Raw genomic sequence first — 8107 nt, 5'->3', positions numbered from 1 at the left:
TCGTATATCGAGGTTGTACCTTTGGAGGCGAAGCAGCATACGCTGAAGGCGTTGGGGTGCTGAGTTAAGGGACTTGCGCACAATGGTCTCCAAGGGCTTGTGATCGGTTTCAACCATAACCACATCTTTGCCATGGATGTATGTGTCGAATCTTTCGCACGCGAAGACGATCGCCAAGAGCTCTTTCTCGATTTGAGCGTAACGGATCTCCGCCGATGTTAGAGCCCTGGATGCGTACGGCACAGGGTGCCCTTTCTGCAAAATGGCAGCTCCTAGACCCGATTGTGATGCATCACATTGAAGGGTCACTTCGTCACTAAGGTTGTAGTAACGGAGGATCAGAGTGCAAGTGACTGCTTCCTTTAGTTGGTTAAGTGCAGTGTTCTGTGCGTCATCCCAACATCACTCAGTATTCTGCTGTGTCAGCTCTCGTAATGGCTTTGTCAGGTCCGACAGGTTAGGGAGAAATTTGCTGAGGTATTGTGCCAGGCCCAGTAGCCTCTGCACTCCAGCCTTGTCTGTGGGGGCCGCATGTCTCGAATGGCTTTGACTTTGGCAGGGTCCACTTGTAAACCATCACCTGTTGCCATATGGCCAATGAAGGACACCTGTGTCTGTCTCAGTTTTAGCTTTTCAGTGTTCAGCTTAAGCCCGCGATCCTGGCACAGCTGAAGAAACGCCCTTCATGGTCTTGTGTCGCTTGCTCCATGGTCTCGCCATAACCAACAACAACAAAATCATCAGCGATTACTTCAACGTGCGGCATCCCTTCGATTAGCTCGTGCATTCTTCGCTGGAAAACTTCTGGAGCTGACCGGATCCCAAAAGGCATGCGCTTCCACCGGTATCGGCCGAAGGGAGTGTTGAACGTGGTTAGGTAGGTCGAGCTATCATCTAGTTTGATATGCCAGAAACCATTTCTGACATCTAGTTTTGTAAAGACCTTTGCTCCATGCAAGCGTGTTGCTACATCTTCTATGGTCGGAAGAGGGTAGTGTTCTCTCTGGATCGCTAGGTTTAAGTCCTTCGGGTCCAAACACAACCTCAGTTTCCCGTCCTTCTTTGGGACGACCACAAGGGAACTGACCCGTGGCGTTGGTGTTGTTATAGGAGCGATTATGTCACGTTCCGTCAGACGCTGCAGCTCTGACTTGAGTTGTTCACGTACAGAAACAGGCACTCGGCGGGGGGGATGCTGGACGGGACTAACAGTGGGGTCAACTTTGATGTGATATTCGCCATCAAGTTGCCCGACTTCTTCTGCGAAAACTTCTGGGAACTGTTTCACGAGACTTTCTTTTGACATGCCGCTTAGATTGTCCTCCACTGCGTAAACTGATGCGTTTCCGGTAGTGGGCTTGTTAATGGCGTCATTATCGGTGTACTTAACGATGTTCATGCCAATGCACGCCTTTCGTCCTAGAATGGGACGAATGTCCTTGTTATCGACCAGCTTGCAGTCCAAACGGTAGGTAACATTGTCACGCCATAAGTGTAACTTGACCAAGAACCAGAGGCTTTGAACCACCATAAGCTGAGATCGCCGAGTTTGTGGGTTTAATCTGTTTTAGGTCAGGATCATTGGCAGCTTTCTTGTATAAATGAACTGGAATAACATTGCACTGTGCACCAGTGTCTGGCTGGAAACGCAGGTGGTTCCCAGATTCAAGGCATAGCGTTACAAGCTGTGTGTCGTCAAGCGTAACAACTGCAATCTCGCTGATCACATAAATTTCGTCTGAATCATCGCCGTGGTTAGCCTCTTGGTCAATAGCCTTAACGCTTGAGTCACTCTTTGCGTCTCGGCGCTTTCCACTTCGACAAACGGCTGCAAAATGGTTTAGTCGACCACAGTTGCCGCATGTTTTACCGCGAGCAAAACAATTATTTGGCTCGTGTATCCGCCCACAATTTTCACAACGGTCACGCAATATTTCCTCAGATGTGATAGTGTGGAATTCACAGCCCTCGGCAAGCTTTCTTAATGCCGTTTTATACTGGTCGTAGCTCTCACCGGCTTCCTGAGCCCGCTTGTTAGAACAGTACCGGTAGTGCTCAAATGGAACATTTTTGCGAGGTTGGCAATAATCGGCGAACTGTTGTAATACCGGTTCGATTTTGCTCTTGTTTCCCTCGTCTGACCAGTCAAAAGTAAAGTAGACATCTCTCGCTTCTTCTCCGATCACGTTTAGTAGTGTAGCTACTTGTATCGCTTCTGTTTTTTTGTTTAATTCTGTTGCAAGGGAGTAGTTGCTCCAAGCAAGACGAAATTTCTTCCATTTGTCTGCTATATTGCCGTCGTGGATCTCGAGTGGAGGCGGAGGCGGTAGATTAAATCCAGTGGCCATAGTGGATTGACTACTACTCGTGTCTTCGCTTCGAGGGGTACTGGTTGTGGATTCGTTTCCGCTTTCGCTGCCACCATGTAACGAAGTCATGAAGAGACAAACTCTGTTGACATGATCATTGAGCTTTATTCGTGCTCGAAGGTCTCGAGTCTCTTGTTGTGTAATCGACCATACAAGGATCACGTGTTAGGGGAATCTCGTTACAGAGTCTACTTCTCCTATGACGAAAAACTCGCAGCCAAAAAGAATTTTTTTGATCGACTAGATTCCTCAAGAAAACTCCTGAATATTTGGTCAGCAAGAGACCATCAGTCCACGGCCGAATTCAGATAGTGAAATCTATGGCAATTTCAAAGCTTACTTTTTTCTATAGTTTGTTAAGTCCACCAGCCTCTTTCGCAGCTGAAGTTAACAAGGTAATCTTTGACTTTATATGGAATTACAAAATCCCGAAGATTAAAAAAACCACCTTGATAAAAGACAAAGAAAACAGAGGCCTAAATATGATAGACTTTTCTTTGTTTGATAGAGCGTTAAAAATATGTTGGGTAAAACGTTTCTGATCAGAAGGTAATCAACCGTGGAAGATCATTCCTTTACGTCTGCTCTCAAATGTTGGTGGAACACTGCTGTTTTATTGTAATTATAACGTTAAATATTTGACTGTTAATGCAAAACTACCTGCTTTTTATAATGAAATAATTCTACATTGGCAAGAAATTAATAACGTGATTCCTAAAATAAAGAAAGACGTACTTGATCAGATTATTTGGAACAGTAGTTTTATAAAAATCAATAACGTGTCCGTGTACTATGAAAGTTGGCACCAAGCTGGTGTCACTAAACTCTCGAGCCTTGTGGGTGAAAACAAAACCCAGCTTCTATCTTTTCATGAGTTCTTACAGAAATTTAAGATCAAATGCAACTTTCTGCAGTACTTTGGCCTCACTTCTACAATACTGGGAAGGTGGAAGAATTATTTAAAAGAAGAAAGTCAAACTAAAACTAATACGACTTATTTACTTGCCACTGACAAGATGACTTGTAAAACAATGCACAAGGTACTGGTCGAAAACCGAGATTCTAATCCGCTGATGGCAGAGAAAAAGCTAATGGAAATGGGATTCAGAAAAATTATTCTTTACCGTTTGTTGCCACAAAAGAAATTGAACTTTCAATGTTTCAGTATAAAATAATTCACAACATATTATACACAAAAAATGTTCTTCACAAAATGAAAAAAGTGGAGGATCCTTTCTGTCCTTATTGCACAAATGTGGAGCAAACAGTCACCCATTTCCTTCTGGTCCGACTTCACTAGTTGGTACCAGTGCATTTCCAAAGAAACTAACTCTAGGCAGGAAAGAAATCATGAATGGCATCTTGAGTAATTGGTCCTCTTGTCCAGCCCTAAACCATCTTATTCTTATTGGTAAATACCTAATATATTGTAAAGCAATAAATAGAGTCAATTTTTTTTCTTTTTGCTGAGTTAAAGCGTTATTACATCAAAAAATTGAAACAGAAAAATACATAGCATTCAGCTCAAACAAATGCAGCACTTTTTACGAAAAATGGGCCAGATTCTTAAATTGACAACTAATTTCAATGTTATTGTTTGTATAGTATTTTTTTTCTTTGTAGCTTAATAGTTTGAATTCTTTAAATGAGATTCATTGTAAGCTTTGTTACATGTAGTTAACAGTGTAGTATATATGCCTTGTTTTCTCGCTTCACTTATATTGCATGTCATATTTTATACCTCAGCTCTGTAATGTGTGTTTGACTGTTAAATAAATAAAAACTTTAAAAAAAAAAACTCTTTTGGTAATGTTTGATCGCCATTGTCTTTCAGTGTCTGGAATTTCCTTCCAGAGCTGCTGGGCAAAGTCTGATGGTGTGTGGTCTCTGTAGAGCTGCTCTGAAATGCTCGTTGACTTCTTCCTGTACAGCTAGTGCTCCGATACGAAGACTGGCTCGTTCCGGTACCGCTTTTCAAGGACGAAGACTGGCTGCTTCCTGTACAGCTGCCCATGGGCGAAGACTTGCTGCTTCCGGTACAGCTGGTCATTGACGAAGACTGGCTGCTTCAAGTACAGCTCCCAATAGGTGAAGACTGATTGCTTCCACCGGCATAGCCACTCAGTGGCGAAGACTGGCCAGCATCATGATGCCAAGAGTCAAACTCCATGGACGAGGTTTCACCACCTGAAGAGGCAAGTAATTTAAATGCACTAAAGTCGTCCGGTACAGACCTAAGTGCAAATAATATTACCTCCTCTGTGACTCCTGTGTTGAGGAGAGGAGAATGGATTACGTGAAAATAATGATTATTAGATAAATAGGTTTTTCAAAAAAAGCAACACTTCCTGTTGAGAACAAAAACAATGCTTGGTTCTTAAAACTCTATTGTTAGTTTTACAAGGGTAATGAAGAATGCAAAATAGATACAGCTCTGGTAGGTGTATCTTGTACAGCTGAAAACTGGTTTTGACAACACAGAGTCGAGGCTTATTTTAAGTTACTTTAAGGTTTGACCTTCAACAAATATTTCAAAAGAAAAGTATTTTGGTTTTGTGCCTTTCCTAATTAGGAGGAGCATGCAATGAGAATATTAACGCAAAAAAGTCAAATTGTTGTTACCAACATCCCCATACCAATTTGTGTTCTCTTAACGGAAATTTGTAATAGTCTGATCTGTTCTGATTCTTTAGCTAAAAAATTGTACTTGCCAAAATTTTAGGGAATGGAACAGCCTTTTTTCGCACTTTAAACAACGCATTTGTCTTTCCGAACGTAGATATTCCACCGAAAAGAACCATTGGGTGCCCCTGAATTTATTCTTTAACTCAGAAAGACTCTTTTTTGTTCGGACTCCAAAATCAAAGCAAATGATCAGTTGATTCTGGACTTTCTAGCTATCAAAGGAAGAAAAAATGTTAAATTGCATGATGGTAAATAGTAAATTCTGGCTAAATTTTAACATGGTTTGGTCTTATACCCCTTCGCCACCCAGACTGCTCTGCGTGCTTGTAAAGCCATGATCTTTTATGTCATCAACTTTTCCAATTTTAACTTATAATTTTCTATTTGTCTTCCAGCAGAGCTGAATTCAGTTTACATGTAAACATAAGCTTAAGTAATGTTCTTTACGCAAATTGTTTGCTTCCAGTTAACAATTGATTCGACATCAGCATGCATTCGTCGAGACATGAAGTATGCGGAAAGTTTGGAGAGCATGAAAGATGTGTAAGAGTTGCTCAAGGCATATCGGAGAGGAACTCTAGCTTCTCGAGTGCTCTCCAAACTTCCCAAGTACTTCATATCTCGATGAACACACAGCTGATGCATGAACCAATTGTTTTATAAAGCCCTGGTCAAACGGCGCAGGATAGTCGATGATAGTCAATGATAGTAAAACTCACATGCTCGTTTGACCATCAACTATCATGCGCTATTATCGACTATCATTAACGATCATTCACTTTGAGGGTTTTCAAATTCTTCATGATTCGTCAGTTGTTTTAGGCTCTCTTCTCTCTTCTTAATCCACTCCCTTTCTCTTCCCTTCTTTCACTAGCGCTCTCTAGATTCATTTAGTTGTTGGTTCTTCTAACAATTGAAGGAAAACGAAGCAGGCTGGCGATCTCTTTCGCCACGAAAAATTCATCCATACAAAGTTTTGTAACTAAACACAACCCCATGTTTGCAATGTTTACACCATGCATGTGCCTGACACTAGAGGCTAAATATTTCAACATTTCCTTCAACACAGTTGTTAAACCAAATATTGGGGGGTGTTTGAACAGGTGGTTCAACATTGTTGAAAGTATTATAAAATTTTGGTAGTACAAGGACGAATTTTAAACAAAAATATGGCTTTTTACATGCCTGTCGGCTGTTAGTTCCACAAGGTATTGTGGTAAAATGTACAGCCGCCATCTCTTTCTGTATGGCGGATTGAATTTGATTACTACTGGATTACACTAATTTACTATAGCTAGCTATGTTATAAATAGCACTACCTATGTTGTCTTCCGCTTTCAATTCTTTTCTTTTTGCGGAGTGCATTTCTTACTTAATTATCTGGCTTCTGAATCATGAAGATCATGATCAATCACAAAACGTTTTTGCGACTTTTCTGAGTGGCATTTACCATAAATTAGGGAGTAAGCTTTTAAACTGAAATGTTTTGGAGCATGTGTGCTTGATAATATAGCAATATAGTTGATGTTTGCGGGTGTTCTGAGAAGGCCAAAAACATACTCCATTACTATTATAATTATTTCAGAGGGCATTCAGAAAAGGAGTCAAAGATAGTACAGTTAATAAGTGGTATCTTGAATGCTGCCGGTGAGGCGTCAGCATTTACTTTATTGTGCAAAAGCTTAAAACTTTGGAAGAACACCGCAAAATTTTGGCAAAAGAATCTTTGTTTTTAAGTTTTCAAAAACAGGGCAGAAATAGTCACTTATAAATGTTAAATTATCTCTGCAATTGCTAAACACTATATGTGAAAAGAGGGGTCTCGCTCGACGAAGGCAAATTTAGGCTTCATTCACCTGACTGCCGCCCACAAGTTTCTGTAAGTCCTCTTCATCATGCTGTTACAACTGAGAATTTGCATCTTCGTTATGTATTTCAGCCATTTTATAGCTCAAAACAATTTCCTGGTAGACGGCAACGCTTCCAGTCAAACAAAGCAAAACAAGATAGAACTGGGGGAACTGCGCAAACAGTTGAATGGTTTCCAGTTCTGATTGGCTGGTTAGGTTATTTTCTTGACTCAGAGCTAAAATATTTTTAACCCCACAGAATTCTCCATTTTAGCCTGCAAATACGCCACAATCCCCGACAAAATTTTTATAATTTTGATTAAGGTTCTGAATAATACAATTCCTGTTCATTTTATGCTTGAAAGACCCCTGTATGGAGTAAAATTTGGGAAACGGGGACATTTTTACAAAGTGCACTTCACTATTGTGAAAACACAATCTGATCATCAGGTTACACTAGTCCGAGTATTCTCACCTAGGACACTTAGGATAAGTTTCAACACAGTTACAGTTTGCATTTTCTTATTTTAATTGATTATATGCCAAAAAGAAATGTTTGAATACAAGTATAGTTCACAATTTGCACACAGCTTAAGGATGGTAACTCCTTTTGCTACTGTGCATATGTTCAGCAAATCTTGGGACGGTCTGAGAAAGTCTGGTTTCTTAGCTGTATAGTCTCTTCTAAAACAGAGATATTTTTGCGTGGTTAATAACTACGCATGAAAAGCAGATCTTGGCAAGGGTTATTGGAATCTGAAAAGAAAATTACGAGATAATTAAGCTTCAATTTCATGTAGTTTAGCGCCTTTTAGAATTATTGTTGTTTTATTATCTCTAAAAAATGCATTGGCCCCTCTATTTTGTTTTGGATGCTAAGATCTGCTTTTCATGCATGTTCATAAATTACGGAAAAATACTTCTATATTAGTAGACACCATCCTTAATTTTTACTGCCGTAGATCAGATTGGCATGCTGCAGTCAATGCTCTGCGGGCTTTCTCTCCTAGCTCGCTTTCTGGTGCCATAAGAACTGGGCCTAGGTACTTTTTGCTAAACTACTGGAAAAGTATCATTAACAAAATCTACCTCCCAGAAACGGGGTGGGGTTGTGCTTCTCGGTTTTTTTTGGTGAATAGAACTTTTGACGATAAAATTTTCTTTCCATCTTTCCATCCAGTCGGATAGTTTTTTCTGGTCTCT

Source organism: Pavona decussata, unplaced genomic scaffold, assembly GCF_977016875.1.
Source record: "Pavona decussata unplaced genomic scaffold, jaPavDecu1.1 SCAFFOLD_156, whole genome shotgun sequence".
In the NCBI taxonomy this organism is placed as follows: Eukaryota; Metazoa; Cnidaria; class Anthozoa; order Scleractinia; family Agariciidae; genus Pavona; species Pavona decussata.
The sequence above is the reverse complement of the archived record's forward strand: the minus strand, read 5'-3'. Positions refer to the sequence as shown.